Here is an 18,671-nt window from a genome sequence, read left to right on the forward strand (position 1 = left end):
AACCCCTCAAACCACAAGAATTCTGTTCGGTCCCCCTAAAGTATTAAGAAGTAGTTCAGGCACCAAGAATAATGAGCTTCACATGTGTGGATTAAAGATCTCTTTTGCCAGCCTTTTCTGACTATTTAAGACCCTCCCCAAACTTGTGAACAGCACTCAGACATGGTCAACATGGGAAAGACAAAGGAGCATTCCAAGGCCATCAGAGACAAGATCGTGGAGGGTCACAAGGCAGGCAAGGGGTACAAAACCCTTTCCAAGGAGTTGGGCCTACCTGTCTCCTGTCTCCACTGTTGGGAGCATCATCCGTAAGTGGAAGGCTTATGGAACTACTGTTAGCCTTCCACGGCCAGGACAGCCTTTGAAAGCGTCCGAAGAGTCAAGGCTAACCCAAGGACAACAAGGAAGGAGCTCCGGGAAGATCTCATGGCAGTGGGGACATTGGTTTCAGTCAATACCATAAGTAACGTACTCCACCGCAATGGTCTCCGTTCCAGACGAGCCCGTAAGGTACCTTTACTTTCAAAGCGTCATGTCAAGGCTCGTCTACAGTTTGCTCATGATCACTTGGAGGACTCTGAGACAGACCGGTTCAAGGTTCTATGGTCTGATGAGACCAAGATCGAGATCTTTGGTGCCAACCACACACGTGACGTTTGGAGACTGGATGGCACTGCATACGACCCCAAGAATACCATCCCTACAGTCAAGCATGGTGGTGGCAGCATCATGCTGTGGGGCTGTTTCTCTGCCAAGGGGCCTGGCCATCTGGTCCGCATCCATGGGAAGATGGATAGCACGGCCTACCTGGAGATTTTGGCCAAGAACCTCCGCTCCTCCATCAAGGATCTTAAGATGGGTCGTAATTTCATCTTCCAACAAGACAACGACCCAAAGCACACAGCCAAGAAAACCAAGGCCTGGTTCAAGAGGGAAAAAGTCAAGGTGTTGGAGTGGCCTAGTCAGTCTCCTGACCTTAACCCAATTGAAAACTTGTGGAAGGAGCTCAAGAATAAAGTCCACATGAGACACCCAAAGAACCTAGATAACTTGGAGAAGATCTGCATGGAGGAGTGGGCCAAGATAACTCCACAGACCTGTGCCGGCCTGATCAGGTCTAATAAAAGACGATTATTAGCTGTAATTGCAAACAAGGGTTATTCCACAAAATATTAAACATAGGGGTTGTATAATAATTGACCCACACTTTTATGTTTAAAATTTAATAAAATTCAACTGAGCAACATAACTTTTTGGTTTGTAAGATTTACGCTTCTGTTCATAAAACCTACTCTCGTTTGCAGTTTGAAGGCTCTAACTTATTTACATCTTATCAAACCAGCTAAATCTGCAGGGGGTTGAATACTACTTGTAGGCACTGTAAGTGTCCCAGTGTTGGGAGTATTGATAATTATGTTATAAATTGGAGTCTCTATTCTACAAGGTGGGCCATTTATATGGATACACCTAAATTAAATGGGAATGGTTGGTAATATCAACTTTCTTCTGCGGTGTTGCTATCAGTGTGTCAAGTGAGGGAGAAGAGGGTTGCATTGACAATCCAACACAATGGGCAGCACTTTGAACACATTTTTTAAGTGGTCATAAACTTATAAAAAACTCATGAAAGAATAAAGTTACATTAAAACCAAGCACACCATTGTTTTTCTTATGAAATTCTCAATAAGTTTGATGTGTCACATGACTCTCTTCCCATTGAAAAAACTAAAGTTGGATCCAAAATGGCCGACTTCAAAATGGCTGCCATGGTCACCACCCATCTGGAAAAGTTTTCCCCCTCCCATATACTAATGTGCCACAAACAGGAAGTTGATATCACCAACCATTCCCATTTAATTTAGGTGTATCCATATAAATGGCCCACCCTGTATAACTACTGTTTATATCTGATTATAAAAACCCTCTAGTGACCATTGATGAACTCCTGTTATCAGCTATGGAGCAGATACCAAAAATTCTCATTGTCTTGCTTAATCTTTAATAGGATGAAGCCAGCAGTGGAGGAGCAGGAATATCCGGATGGGATGTATGTATCTGATATTACTGGGATTATTGATTCTCCCATATTCTCCCTGTAATAATACACTGGTTATATTAAGGCTCAATGGTGTCATTTATCTTCCTAACATTTTGGTAAATGTGTGTTTGTAATATTATTCATTGTTTTTTTCTTGGCTTTTCCCATAACAGATTCATAGAGAACACACAGCGAATATTCGGGTGTTTATCTTATTACATCTTCCTACCACATATCTATAGGAGTAGTATGTGTCCCAATAAGGGGGGGACTCCATAGTGATGGTATCATGGCCTTACCGCTCTCACTCATGGGCATTTACAATGTTTCCATATGAAGGATACAATTGCTTTCAATAATAAAGAATTTAGACCCCATTGAATTCTTCATACTGTTCCTCATCTATTTCCCCCATAGGAAAACAATGAGGTCATGAGCAAATTACGGTAAAGCCAAAAATTTACCCGAACTGCTGACCGACCAAATATTGTCTTGGAGCCCTAGATTAAAGGATAATCATACTGTGTAGTACAATCTATGTGAACATAGAGCTATATAGATTCTGGAGGTGATGTCCATGCTGTTTTATGAGAGACAGGTTATATAGATAATATTTCTTTATTCTTTATATTAGCCAAAGTGTTAAAGGGGTGGTCCGAAATAAAAAGTGATTTTCATTCTAAATCCCTATCTATTTAATGCCATAATCGAAGCTATTTTCTAATATACTTTAATTTAAACAATTTCCTATTCTTCACTAACAACACTATTTAACTGCTTTTCTTTCTTTTTCCTACTTCCTTTTTGATGACGCTTCATTTGAAAATCCTAGGGCATGCTGGGATTCTCAAACAAAGCATCATCAGGGGGCAGAAGCAGAGGTCACTGCCCCAGCCTCTGCCCACTCCCTGAAACGAAGTGACTGCATTGACCTTAATTTCAAGGGCTGGGCTAGTCCCTACGCGATGTGCACTGTGCGCTGTGCATAAAGACAGTGCGCTTTCTTGCTGGCTCATATCAGTAGTAATGAGCCTGGAAACAGAGCAGAGCGACTGTCAGTTTGCCTTGTAAGACGAATACCCTTCTTGCAGAGGTGAGCACTGGCCCCCACAAGCTACGTCAATTGCAGAGGCGGTGCTGGTCTTTGCATGCTGGGAATCCATCTTACAATGCGCACTGACAGTGCTCTCTGCTTTGTTGCTGGCTAGAGAGTGCACTGCCTTTGTGAACATCACGGAAGATAACTTTATCCATAGGCTTCCTAAGCAACAATTCTTGTAACCAGAGCTGTATTTTTTTCATTTCAGGCACTTTAAGTCCCAAAGAAACATCGTAGGGCCTAATGAAGAGTCACTGCCGTAAGTAATTGGTGCAATCATGGTCTACAACTTTCAATGTTTCTAGTCTCAGTTTCTTTTCAATATGAGACATAGATGCAATCAGAGGTGTAACTTGAACTTATTGGACCCCAATACAAAATATGTAACAGGACCCCTCAACTACCATAAACCATTTGTAACAGTGATGAATATATATGTGACAGATGAGGGTGTCCTAATGCAACTGCTCGGTCTACACTCCCTATAGCTATATGTAAATGTTTATCTCAGATAAAATAAAACCATTTTTTTCCTAATTACTCCATATAGTTATGCCCTTGAATGCTATCATTTGTTATTGCATTATAGATACACTATAAAAATGATATTTTCTGTATCACTGTTTCTAACAAAAGCTACATCTTTATAGGCCAATTACACCAAAAAAAGCCTGGGCGAGCATGGAAAACATCAAGTAAGTTATCAGAACTTTTTTTGCTACATTTGTATTAATGGAACCCATACACAAGGAGTGGGGAAATATTGAAATAAATTAAAAAATATTTTTTAATCTGTGTGCGTCAGAAAGGAGGAAGAAGAGAATGACATAAAAGGAAAATGGCCATTGAATTTAATGTCTCCTAAGTGCCCGTTTCCCCTTTAGTATCATTCTGTTCAGTGTCCACTGGATGCCAATTTCAAATTTATTGCTCCTATAGCACCCAAATGGGACAATGGGCACATACCAGATCCCTCGGACTAGGGAAACTCCAGGTTGTTCCTGTCTCCTGGATTACCAAGGATGGTGGAAACGCCTGGGTCTCATACCTTGCTATGCTCCTATATTAACCCTTATCCTGCTCCCACCCCCGCCTAGGAAGGTGTGGGATAAAAGTAAATAGAAAATAGTAACCAGATAGACAAGGGTAAACAGACAGGGATAAAAGAAAACTACAATCATACAAATACACTCACAAAACAACCAAGAGGGAATCAGGGGAGGACTAGGTGGGAGAGGATAAGGATAAACATGCAAACCAACTCCACGCAGAAATCTCCTGAAAAACTCTCCAACCGCCAACTCCAAACTCTGAACTTCTTCAAATCCAAGCTAGGAAGACAAAAACTATCACTGACAACTCCCAAGTGCCAGTGAAAATATATATACCAGAGGGGAGTAGCCAACACAGAACAGCTGAGACAATTCAGGATGGAGAGCTCCAGGGGATCAACAGAACTATTAGCCCTTGCAATGACAGAGCAATTAAAACATGCACTGTTAATAGGAAGGTGAAGCAGTTCTAAACAGTGCAGGAGTTTGTGGAACTAGACACCGCAATCTTCTGGCACACCTCTATCGCAGTATCCCTGTGACATTTACATCCTATCTCCTGATTGCGGATACTGACCGGCGTGATGTTATAATTGCGCTTATCTGTACTGCTCTTCACAATACAAGCTGCAGTGTTTTGGGGTTAGGATCACCACTCGCTGGAGCTGTGCAGAACTGTGCGCTCGCCTGTAAAATTCTAAAGTCATCAATAACATCTCACCTGTTCATGAATGGTTCTCTTCACTACGGTGCGTTAATGGCTTAGATCACAGTATATTTCTTACCAGGTTTTTCCAAAATCACAGTAAAAACAGTGCAGTTTTGCAAGGATTTTGTGAAACCATTGCAAAAAATGCCCCATGATTGCAATTCTTGGACTCCCTTTAACCCTCACTTATAAAGGGTTATGTTATGTGTTCAGTAGAGAGGAAGAGAAAGAAAATAACATCATTAATACAGTGGAAGAGGTAAAAGCGAAAAACAGCAGCGAGAATAACATCGTAATGTAAGTAGAGAGAGAGTGAGATAGATACATATTATTGGCTGTATATGATTCTAGATGTTTAATAGTAATGATGAATGACTTGTTATGGGTACAGACTGAAGAAGGTTCAGGCTGGGCTTTGTAGGAGATCATATATGGCAGAAGTGGAGGCCTCCAGTAGACCCCTAGCTGCAATGTCAACCAATCGGCACCCTATGATTGTCTTGCGTGGGGAGCGGACGGGCATACAAAGTGACAGCCGACAAGTTAAAGCCCCTTTTTAATGCTGCTGTCATACTCCACAGCAGCATTTAAAGGGTTAAACTAATGCAATCATGGCTAGCTCCAATTACATCAATTACTGTTGGATGCCAGTAATGTAACAGAGCCATCACCGGCGCTGCAGGGAGCAGACTCAACTCTTGAGCTTGCTCCATACAGAGATAGTGCGCCCTCAAAAAGTAGTTAACTGGGACTCTTCATTCAGGATATACTACCCCAGTCTTCATATAACTCTGTGTTATCTGGATCTCAATGTAGATTATATATGATCTATATGACTTATTTTATGTGTCCAATAGTGAGGAAGATGAGAGTGAGGAAGAACAACTAGAAAAATCTATAGAGAGTGAGAATTGGAGTGTTAGTAGGTAAGTGGAGAGTTTGAGACTAAATATATAATAGGTAATAAACACATACAACATAGAACATTATACACTTATAGTTATGTCATTTTCAGCCACATGGTATAAAACATCGGATCCTGTATCCATGAGCATTTCTGTACCGTCTGTAAAGTTGTTCTCCCTTTCTATACTTCCATTCTATAAAATTCCTTGCAGGCATGTGACATTTTTTTTTCTTACTTCTTTTTTGATAACGCTTAGTTTGAAAATCCCAGTGCATGCTGGGACACTCAAACAAGACATCATCAGGGGGCAGAAGCTGCGGTCACTGCCTCTGCCCTCTCCCTGAAATGAAGCATCAACAGTGACCTTCATTTCAAGGGCTGGGCTAGTCCCTGCGCGATGTGCACTGTGCGCTGTGCACAAAGACAGTGCACTTTCTCACCAGCTCAGATCAGTAGTAATGAGCCGGTAACCGAGCAGAGCGCACTGTCAGTTCACCTTGAAAGATGAATATCTGGCTTCCAGGAACAAGCACCGGCCCCCACAAATTACGTTAATTGCAGAGACGGTGCTGGTCTCTGCACGCTGGGAAATCATCTTACAGTGCTCTCTGTTTTGTTGCCAGCGAGAGAGCGCACAGTCTTTGTGCACATCATGGCAGATAACTTTATCCATAGGCTTCCTAAGTATCAATTCTTCTAACCAGTACTTTGTACTTTATGTTTTTCATTTCTGGTGCTTTGAATCGAATGAAGCGATCGCATCATCTAATGAAGAGTCACAGCAATAAGTAATTGGTGCAGTCATGGTCTACGCCTTTTAATGGTTGTAGTCCTCAGTTACTTTTCACTATGAGACATAGATGCAATATAGCTATGCCCCTGAATGCTCTCATTTGTTATTGCATTATAGATACACTATATAGATGTTTTCTGTAGGTTTCTTAAGTATCCCTGTTTCTAACAAAAGCTACATCTTTATAGGCCAAAAAAGATAAAAACAGCCTGGGCGAGCACAGAATCCATCAAGCAAGTTCTTAGAACTTTCATTGCTGCATTTGCATTAATGGAACCCATAGACCAGGACTGGGGAAATCCTGGAAAAAAACAGTATATATTTTTAGATCTGTGTGAGAAGCTAACTTTGAAAGAATTTCTAACACTTTTTCTGTTCAGAAAAGAGGCGGAGAATTATCAAGTTACAAGTGTTAATCCATTGCTCATTTAGTGCCTCTCTGTGATGCAACACATTGGTTTCCATTACACAATTACTGCCCCACGTCCTGCAGTTGTCTGTCTAAAGGGGTAAATATATGTCAGAAAGGAGATAATAAAGAGAATGCCATAAAAGGGACCAGAAAAGGAAAATGGCCATTGAATTCAATGTCTCCTAAGTCCACGTTTGCCCGTTTAGTATCATTCTGTTCAGTGTCTACTGGATGCCCATTTCCAATTTATTGCTCTTTTAGCACCCAAATGGCATAGAAGAGCGCTAAGAAATGAACAAGTGACAAGTGGACATTAAGGAGGCTATTTATTTCTATTCTCTGTCCAGGTGCCACCATATAATCACCTAAGGTTCACAATGACTGACTTAGTGTCACAATATCACTGTTCAGTATATTTTGGACCCCGTGATTGACAGCTCAGTCATCCAATCTAGTGCAGTGGTGTGCTGAGCTGTCTGTGCAGTGATTGACAATTCGTTCGTCCAGTCTGATGCAGGGATGAGTTGAGCTGTCTATGCAATGCTTTACAGCTCCGTTGACCAGTCTGCTGCATGGGTGTGCTGAGTTGTCTGTGTTTTTGTTGACAGCTCGGCCATTGAATCTGAGTCTGGGAGGTGCTGAGCTCCCTTCAGGTGTTCCAGTGATTACTTAGTTACTTAACTGAGCTGTCTGGCCCAGCTAGCTGCCATTCATAGCATTCTGCTCTGCGTAGCTTGGTCCTCTGTGCCTTGTTCTCAGCATTTTGACTTTCTGATATTTTGTTGACAGACTCTGGAATTTCCTATTAACAACCCGTTTGTATTACCCCTTTTGCTTTGATCCGCTATCTTTCCGGTATTCTGACCTTGGGTCATTACCTGACTATGTCTTCGTCTCTTCCCTCTGTTTATGACGTACCCTCCTGGTTCTAGACCTTGGACTCCTTGGCTACCCTGACTCATAGCTTGTCCGTGAGAAAGGAATCAGCATCAGACTTAGGTTTTGTTTTCATGCAGCCCTTTTGCCCCACTGCCATAAAAGGAGAAGGCTGCTGTAGTTTTCCATTTTATGTCTTACGTCACAGCAGCATTTAAAGGGTTAAACTAATGCAATCCCGGCTGGCTCCGATTGCATCAGTTACTGTTGGGTGGCAGCAATGTAACAGAGCCATCACCGACACTGCAGGGAGCAGACTCAACTCTTGAGCCTGCACCATACAAAGATAGTGCGCCCTCAATAAGGGGTTAACTATACTACTTCTTCATATAACCCTGTGTCCTAAGAATGTCAAAGTAGATTATATATGATTTATATGACTTATTTTATGTGTTTGATAGTGAGGAAGATGAGACCGAGGAAGAAGAGAAAACATCTGTGAGGAGTGAGAATTGTAGTGTGATTAGGTAAGTGGAGAATGTGATACTACATATATAATGGGTGATATATACATAAAATATAGAACATTGTATACTTATAGTTATGGCACTTTCAGTCACTTGGTATAAAACATGGCTGCAAATACATAATGAAAACTGATGGAGGAGCCAAAACAAAAGAACATTGAGGTCAGATTCTTTATTCAAGAACATTTCTCTACTGTCTATAAAGTTGTGACCCATTTCTATTCCTCCGTTCTATAATATTCAAGTAAGTGACATCAGGGAGGGGCCTAGAGCTGATCAGGGTCTTTACAGGTAACCTCCAGCTTTCCTTCCTGCATAGATCATTGTCGAGCAGGAGAGAGAGACTTGTGCAGCTCTCTTCCTGCACATGTCTCTCTCTTCCTCCTCATCCTCTCAGGCAAACTTGCTTTCTTTATTGCAGTCCCTATGGCTGACACGGCTGTAGTTCTGTGAAAAAGATAATGAATGTCAATTGGTGAGAATAGAGATAATGAACGGAAGGTCACAAAAGAAGCAATAAGCTATTTACTATTCAAGATGCAGTGTTCCGGGGATGAGATGGGACATGGGACATCTACTACTACTGCATGTTGGTTTTTTTGCTTTGTTTTATGAATTCAATTATAAAAACACTGCAGATAAAAAAACACCTGAATTTGGTCTATGTTATGTGTCCAATAGTGAGATAGAAGAGGGCGAAGTAATTATAGAGCGTGTAACATCAGAGAAAGGAGAGGAAAAAGGCGGAAAAGAGAACATCGGACTGTAAGTAGAGAGACAGTGATATAAACCTTTATCATGGATTGTATATGATTGTAGATATTTAATAGTGAATGGGGAATGACTTGTTATAACTGAGAAGGATATAAAACATGGCTGTACATATACCTGAGCATCAGAGGCCGATTGGGGGCTAATGATTTAGGGGCCCCTACACCAGGGTTGTAGTAAACAATGTTCTGAGCCCCTGGTCTTGACTGAGCAGTGATGCCACAATTTGGCCATGGGACATTGAGAACAGTTGAAATGATGGCCACTGTGACTAATAAAGATGAAGGTAGAGGCGCTGGTAGGTGGTGCAGGGAAACGGAGGTCTTCCAACTGCTGCAATGAAACCTAACTGGTAGACAACCTGAGAAACCGGTGAGAACGGTCTCTGTCTGCTTCCTCGCCTCTGCTGATCAGTGTTGGGCTCGGGGGTCTCTTACTGCACAAGTCTCTCTCTCCCTACCCGGCTTCTTTGACCCTGTAGCAGTCGTTATAGTTGACACAATTATAGTGCTGCCCCTCTAAATGGGTCAGTGAATGTCACTTGTAAAGGGGATAATGGACAAAAGGTCTGAAAAGGAGCAATAAATGGCAAATGGTCACAGAAATCACTGCCTCCTAAGTGCCACCTGCCCCTTTAGTGCCCTTCCGGATTCCCATTTCCAATTTATTGCTCACATATCGCCCTACAGAAAAGCACTAAAAATGGAGAATGAATGGCAAGTGGGCACTAAAGGAGGTGCTGAATTCTGTGTCAGTTTGCCATTTATTGCCCCTTTAGTTATGCCATGTATTTCTAGTTAGGGCCCGGTTGCCCTCATCTAGGCACCTAAAGCTAAAATGAATAACTAGAGATTTGGACTTGTGCAGCCTCTCTGCCCTGATGCCAAAGAAGGAGAATTCTGCCGTGGTCTTACGCCCTGACTCCAGTCACCAGATACAGACCGGCGTGATGTCATCATTGTGTTCTCATGGGGAACTAAGTTTTTCCAAATTCATTTATTAAATGCTTTGGTTCTGCAATTTTGGAAAGTAACTGCAAGAAATTCCCATCATTACATTGTATGAACTTACTCTATCACTCGCTTATGATGGAGTAATTACTATAATGGTCATTTATGGGACCGTTACTACATATATTCTATGTTATGTGTCCAGTAGTGAGGAAGAGGATGGAGAAGTGAACGTGGATCGTATAATAGTGATAGGAGAGGAGGATGAAACCGGATATAACGCCGGACTGTAAGTAGAGAGATAGTGAGTAGTGATATATACAGATATTATGGGATGTGTACAATTTTAGATGTTTATTAGTAACTGATGAACGACTGATTATGACTGGGTAGAGATGGAGGAACATTATATACTCGGCTCTAGTTCTACCCATGTAAAGGGCTCAATGTATGTTATTTGGGGAGAAATAGGGGCATGAACAAAAATTCACAGAAGGATCAATAAACGAAATATGGTCACAGAAATCATCACCTCCTACGTGCCCCGTTTAGCCCTTTAGTGCCCTCTTGGTAAAGATAATTCCCAGTTTATTGCTCATATAGCACCCAAATGGCACAGAAGAGTATTACAGGGAATCTGTCAGTAGCATCAACCTTCCTAAGCCGTCTATATGGGCATACAGGTCAAAGAAAGTTTTCTGTGGAATAAAGGAAGAGTCAGACAGCCGTATAATTTGGACGAGGATCGCAACACAATGGTCGGACTGGCCGACGGCTTTCCCACCCGAGCTTGACATCATGTATTTCTATACTGCTGTTACACTCAGGTTGGGAGAGCCGCTGGTTAGTCTGAGCATTGCGTTGCGATCCTCGTCAGAGTTATACGGCCATCTTACTCTTCCCAAAGACATCGGATCACAGATATCAAGGTATAATTTTATTCAGCGTCCTATGACCTACATGCCCATATAGACGGCTTAGGAGGGTTAATTCTACTGATAGATTCCCTTTAAAAAAGCAAGAATGAATGGCATGTGGGCACTAAGGAGGCAATGATTTTTGTGCCAGTTTGGCTGTTATACCCCCCATTAATTATCCCATTTATTTCTATTCAGTGCCCGAATGTTCTAATTTAATCACCTGAAGCTCATGATGACTGACTTAGGCATTGTACTTGTGCAGCCCTCTTTGGACTAAGAAGGAGACAGCTGCTGTAGTGTTTTGTCTTACGCCAGGAGTCACCAACCTGTAGGTCGAGAGCCACATGTGGCTCGCAGGCCATAATGTGTGGCTCGCGGCTGTCTGCAGGAGCTGGATGTGGCTCACGACCCTCTCTCATAGCTGAATGTGGCTCTCAAAGTCAGAAAGGGGACCTCTGTCTTACGTCCTAAGTTCTACTACCTGCTGACACAGACCGGTGTGATGTCATCATTGCGCTGACCTGTATCACTATTTACTACACAACACACAGTCCTCTTACTCTTAAAAGCGCCACCTGCTGGAGCTGTGCAGTATTCTGAGCAGTCCTGTAATTTTCGGAATTTGTCAAAAAAGTCTTACACCTATTCATGAACGGTGGATTTATCCGAAAAAATGTACCATGATTGTGTGGCACCCCAGGGGTCTGGTTTCCACAGTAACGGCAATGTTATGTCTGAGAGCAGGTGGGAGGTCTCTTGGTCAGGAATCCTATGCATGCCACACCTCCTGCCCAGTCCTGGGAGGGGAAGAACTTCCCCTATATAAACCTGGGGCTGAGGCAGGGTTAGAGAGTTCAGAGGGAGAGTTCAGCCAGGAGGGCTGACAGGGAGCTGTGGCTCCGGCTGGGCCCAGCTCCTGGGCCATGCCAGAAGTAGAGACAGAGAAGAGAAGCAGCTATGGGAAGAAACAACAGGAGCTCTGTGGGAACAGTGTTACAAGGAGTCAGGGGCTGGCAGCTGCAGAGCTCGCCCTGACTGAGAAGATTTCTTACCGGACCCGGAGTCCGAGGCTGTGGGGACTAACTCCTACCCAGCAGCAGAATCCGTCAGGCAGGGGATTTCAGGTCCTCTGGCCAAGAAACCCGAAGGCACGGTCACACGCATGGGACCAGCACTGCCGTCGTGGAGCGGAAGCTACTAGAAGGCCCCGAGTCACCGGCCATACGGGTGAGCACCACACGGTACACTCAGGGACGTGGGCTACTTATACTCGCTTCTAGCAAGGTAGCCAGAAGAGTACAGTTAGTTTGGGAGGCCTACAACTCCGCCTGGCCAGGGGAGATCCCATCTGCTCAAGGACTGACCAGGCCCCAATCGCTAGCCAGTACTCCGGGAGGGTCTATCGTTGTCACCAGTAAAGACCCTGAACTACACCGTACCGTCTCCGAGTGGTTCTTGCTACCCCCATCATCCACGTCGGCTGCCCTGAGGCCATACCCCTCCCGTTGGGGGTTATACTATCACGCTGCACAATCCTACCACCGGCCTCAGCGGTCTGCCCTGCAGCAGCAGCTCCTTAGCTGTACTCAACGGGTGGCGTAGTCGTCCAACATCTACCGCTAATACAGCGCCACTTAGTCTGACTCCCTGGGCACGGACCGGATCACCGCCACGAGACTACAACCCTCAAGAGATCCGGCTCCGGGTAAGCTCCCGCGTGCGCAACGCAGCGCGACACAGGCCCAGGGGCGCGTCAATTGCATTGCATGAACCCACTCTAACACTCCCCATAAAAGAGCAATTACAACAGTGGTCATTTATGAGAACGTTACTACATATAATCTATGTTATGTGTCCTGTAGTGAGGAAGAGGAGGAAGACGAATATATAATGTTTGCGATAAGAGAAGGAGAAGACCACAGCTCAGAGACCACCACACTGTAAGTAGAGAGATAGTGACATATACAGATATTATAGGCTGCATATGGTTTAGTAGCTAATGAATGACTTGTTATCACTGGGCAGAGACTGAGTAGGATATAAAATATGGATGTACATATTGGGGGGGTTATTGACTTAGGGATCCCCTACACCAGGGTTATAGTAAGAACAATTTTCTGAGCTCTTGGTTTTGCCTGATTAACAATGCTGCTTCAATATGGCAATGGGGCACTGAATACAGACACTGGCCCCTCTACCTTCAACCTTGGTGGCCATCAGCAAAACCATTTCCAGTGCTCCATGGCCACTCCAGAGAGGCAAGAAAAACGTGGATTTCTCTGGAATAAGACATTGGATCGCAGATATCAAGGTATCATTATATTCAACCTCCAGTGACCTACATTCCCATATAGACGGCTTAGGAGGGACGATCCTACTGATAGATTTTTTTTAAGTCATTGCATTTATTTAGGAGACACACTATCTCTGTTTCTAATGAAAATTTCATTTATTTTACAGGCCAAATGTAATGACAGCGTGGGCCGACACAGAGCCAATCCCGTAAGTAATAAAAGCAACCATGGCGGCATTTTGTCCAATGAGACCTTGGACTTTTGAACAATGACGTCATATTGTGATATAAGCGCCTGACATTAGACAGGACAATATCACTGTATATATCCTCATAGACTGATCAGGATGATAATGTGAACTGTCTGTATCTCAATTTGTTTGTTTGGATTTTTTTAAGACGAAAACGTAAATGGTGGAAGCCAAAATTCTTCACCAGAATGAGCAGCAGCAAAGTAAAAAACATGTAGGTACTTTAACCTCTTCCCACAGTGAGCGAAAAACATTTCCCTTTTCAGCTCCGGACTTCTAAACTTACTGACCCTCCTGTCCTTTGTTCTCCATTTTAAATACTATTTACCAATTTTTTTGGGCTTCCTCTTAGGCTCCTCAGAGCGTTTGTATGCTGCTGCTGCTGCAGCAGTATGGCGTCAAAGTAAAGAAAAAAAAGTAAGTGTTTTTTTTTAATAATAATTTTTTATTGAATGACATTAAGATTTACAAAATCTAATCAGTATCATCTTAAGTTTTCAATAATTATTATATAAACAGTCTTGTGGTGACAAAAGAGTTTTATTCTTTTGAAAAAACGCACAATCATGCGCTGCATAACCCCTTATCATTTATTAAAATATTAATATCATCACATTTATAGAACTATAGCCACAGACGTAGTAATGACAATTATGTCATTCATTATTGTGTGAGAAAATCTGCTTTATGACCATAAGGCTCATTTCACAAGATTTGATCCTGTTCTGTAAAATCAAGAGAAGATCAAGACTTTTCATGGAACAAAAGTTTCTAATTTTAGAGGGCAGGATTCGCTCCTTTCATTGGCTTTAAACTTATGACTAGGGATGAGCGGACCCTTTGAAGTTCAGGTTCGTTGGGTTCGACCGAACTTTAGTCCAAAGTTTAATTTGGGTACCAGAACTGAACCCGAACTCCATAGAAATCATTGGGGACCCAAATCTCTCTCTCCCCTCCCCACCCCTTCTCCCCGGACTCTCGAACTTTAAAGCAGACTTTTGGGAGAAGTCCGTGTTCAGCACCAGACACTAGGTGTCAGATACAAACCTCGAACTTTGCAGCTCGGGTTCACTCATCTCTACTCATGACTCGTGCATGTAGCCATGATATGCTCATTTGAGATGAGCCTCTGTAATTATAGTTATACTTATGTTTGCACTAGCACAGACCCGTTTACTGTCACTATGGTAAGTAGAGCTCATTCCTTTAAATTAGGACCCAACGTCCAATAATCTGCAGATATGACCGACCACCGGCCATATATATTGTGGTTCCGTCCTATATTCACAAAGCCTGAGTTGACGAAAGATAAGGAGAAAAATCACCTTGTCTATGTATTGTTACTGAGGCCAGTATAGACATGTGTAGGCAAGTGGACCTGACAATGTTTATTTTTTTATCAGAATAACCTCGGCACTCAGGTTTTGATCAAGGAAGTGAAATTTTTAATGCAGTCCATTCATTTACAAAAAATGTTTCGGTCAAACAGACCTTTGTCAATAAACTAATTTGCAGATTTGGTATGTGTAGCGCCTTAACGCGGTGTCCACCGCTTGTTGCTGTGTTGCGGTGGACACCGCGTTAAGGCGCTACACATACCAAATCTGCAAATTAGTTTATTGACAAAGGTCTGTTTGACCGAAACATTTTTTGTAAATGAATGGACTGCATTAAAAATTTCACTTCCTTGATCAAAACCTGAGTGCCGAGGTTATTCTGATATGTTAATGGGTGCGGCCCTTACTCGTGAACCAAAATCCAGCAGTGCAGCGATTTTATTCATAATGTTTATTTTTCTGACAGGACCGACTCCGTATCTGGACTAAGTCTGTGGAGAGAAATGACCAGACTTCAATATCCAGAAAGGCACAGTATACAGAAACAGGCACCAAGATACAGACAGAGGGCACCTACCCCAAGGCATGGATGTGATGGAATACTATAGGCAAGAGATGTGGTATCCACCGCTCATCATGTAGGCTACCATGATGGGGGTGGTGGAGGAGTGTCCACTAAGTAGCCTGGGGGCAGGATCACCATACTGCCATGAGCCTATCACTGCTCAGAATAGGACAGGCTGGCAGTATCTTGGCCGTTGCCGGACGGTGAGGGGGCAGTGTCCCTACAAGTGTGGTGTCACAGGATGTGATGTCGGAGGAGGCGGCGCCGAGCGGTAGTCCCGGATGTGCAACGTCACAAGAAGTGAGGTTGCATGAAACCGCTCTATGTAGAAGACAGAGCGGCAGCTTGGGGTGTGTCTTAGGAGGTGTGGGCCGTGTCTGCAGTCCACAGTGATCTGAAAGCCAGTGCTTGCGTTCCAGGACCAGGAAGTGGGTGGAGCTGAGGGATCCAGGCTTCCTACGGTGGTGGTGGCAGCAATCCGGACAGAGTGACAGAGAGTGTGTCTATATGGAAGCAAGAAAAGGATGGATAAGGAAGGGGGATCATTCTGGAAGGAAGGAAAATAAGAGTTAATAAACAGTGGGCAAGAATGGCATAATGTTGACCTGTGGATATACATCTTGTTAGTATAATGAACATATAGACATTCGCATATGTCCCATGATTATTTCACAACCGCATTATAAAAAAGGCAATAAATCATATTTCTGTTTAGACCCTTAGGAGTAAGGGTCTGCTGTTCATGGATCCAGAATGCTTCTCTCTTTTTCAGCATGCTCAGAAGTGTAGGAGTCAGTTGCGGTCTGTGGGTTTCTTGTATAATCTAAAAAGATAGTCTTTTCTGCAAAACCGACAAAGGCGCAACGATTAGAGATTTGGAGGAAATATTTACCACTAATGATGCGGTTGGGTTTGGGAGCGGTTCACCCTGTTGAAGTCCGTGCTTTTTCCTGCTGCCTCGTCGGGTCTTCTGCGGCGAGGCTGCCTTTTTCTGTAACCTAAAAAAGGAGAAGAGGTGGTGAAGTTGTCCCGCCGGTCTGTATCCGAACTGGAGATGGATTGGTTGGTAGTAGATCTGGCATGTCTGGCTGAGGGATTCCTTGAGGTGCATTTGGCCTGCCATCTGTACACTCTATGGCGGTCGTAGTCCTCCGTGTCAAGTGCAAATTTAGTGCGTTTCCTGGTTTTTGTGTCGCAACGGTTTTCGTCAATCACCTTCCTTTGTGATTGTCCCCAGAGCCCAGTTACATGGAGGGTGGACCCAAATTTTCTGTCCCTCTGACTACTGAGAGACTGATTTATATGTTGCATTGCGATATCTCTACAGTAGTGACTCCGCTCTAATGTATTATAGTGTTTTAACACAGCTAGTCAGCACAGCGTTGGAGGGCAGAATGGGAGATTAATTTTTAGGAGGTGCCAAATCTATGTCCCAGATGTTTGAGATCCCATTATATTTCTCTGTTTTGAGCTATTTCTAACCCTTTTAAATCAGAATATAGGTCAATAATTGCAAACAACAGACTCCGGTGTAGGGGAAATTACTTTTCTTTCCTTCACAAAACCCGCAGACAAAACTTTTGAATAGGGACAAACTAACACCTACAGATTTTCAGGTGCCTAGAACTTTTTGGTACTTACAGGGGTTGGTGCAGGTTTATATTTGTTTGTTCTGGACACTGTCAATTGAGTATTTGTCATAAATAAAAAAAAAAGTTATGTTTTATCAAACGTACTATGTTCAGTCCAATTATTTCATGATATTTTGGGGGAGATGAAAGGAAAGTGATGCAAGAAAATTGAATGAACGCATAGTAGTCATAGTATTGAAAGTTAGACAAAAACTGGTTAACGAAGCAATATAATAAATTTCTCATTTAATTAATTAAAGAAAGTTTTAACAAATCTGTCTGATTTTAAAGGGAACCTGTCAGCAAATACAGAAATAAAACAGTTTTTTACTTGCAGCCAAAGTGGTAATCTGCAGATAAATACCATTTAAAACATTGTTGCATAAATTGCATAATTGAATACAAGGGCATTGTGAGTTCAGCACTATATGTGCATTTACTTTCCCTAAAAGGGTAAAAGAGTTACAGCTGAGCAGGCATACAAAGTTACTGTTTCTCACCAGTATAAGTCAGATACCTACAGACAGTGCAGCCTGGCTGTAGGAGGATACGGTGCAGCAGAGAATCACCTGTACCATAGTCAGGTAGCAAGTGAGGGGAGTAACAATTGCTATAGAAAAAGTGCTACACATGGGCTTTAGATAATGCTATGAAGAAATATGCAAGAAGATTTAGCTTTACATCATCCCAGATAATCTTCATGAAAGTACCACCTTTACTGGTAGAGAATGCAAGGATTGGCACTATAGAGGGGTTCAGAGAGGGTTACTGCAATGAGTGAAGAGTGCATCGCTAAAAAGATGACATCCAGCCACCCACAAGATACAAGTGAAATAGCCACAACACAGGGAGTGTATGTGCTGAGCGGGTGTGTAAGGAAACTTGCCATCATAGAGACACCGAACAGACTCATGCCTGATTGTGAGCGGCTGATATGCATTAACAGATAGGCAGCAGGCCCCATGAGTGTACAAAATGGCCAAACAAGATGCAACAGTGCATTGCTGCTAGACAGAGGTATCAGATAGTGGGGCGATAACAAATACTGAGAGAATATATTGTGCTGCATTCAGAGAGCACCAAAGAAACCACAGAACTTCAGAAGAGAATGCCAGCAAGCTCTGTACAGGATTGCAGGTACAAGCCAACTGCTGGTGACTTTGTGAGTAACATTTCTATCCTCAGTCTATGACGCGCCCCCAGGGCAATGGGGTACTCGGCAGCCGGGCCTATGGATGCTGGTGGGGGATAGGTCACAGTGGCTGGTGGGGGATAGGTCACAGTGGCTGGCCCGGTCCGTGGCCCAGGGCAGTCAACCAAAAAGGAGGATTGGAACTTGGATAGAGATAAAAATAAAATAAATAGTTTGTGACGCCACCTGTGGTACCTGGTAAGGATTACCAGTGCTGCTGCAGACCTCCGGGGGGTGATGGGATGGCAGCTGGGATGTTTCTGCTCCCCACAGGTGGAGCGGGCCCCCGGGGCAGTGTTGAGTTTGATGGTGGTGATGCTGGGACTTGTAGTGCAGGCGGGATGGTGC

Source organism: Phyllobates terribilis, unplaced genomic scaffold (genome assembly GCF_046119375.1).
Source record: "Phyllobates terribilis strain yellow unplaced genomic scaffold, ASM4611937v1 Scaffold_4__5_contigs__length_816908805, whole genome shotgun sequence".
Classification (NCBI taxonomy): Eukaryota; Metazoa; Chordata; class Amphibia; order Anura; family Dendrobatidae; genus Phyllobates; species Phyllobates terribilis.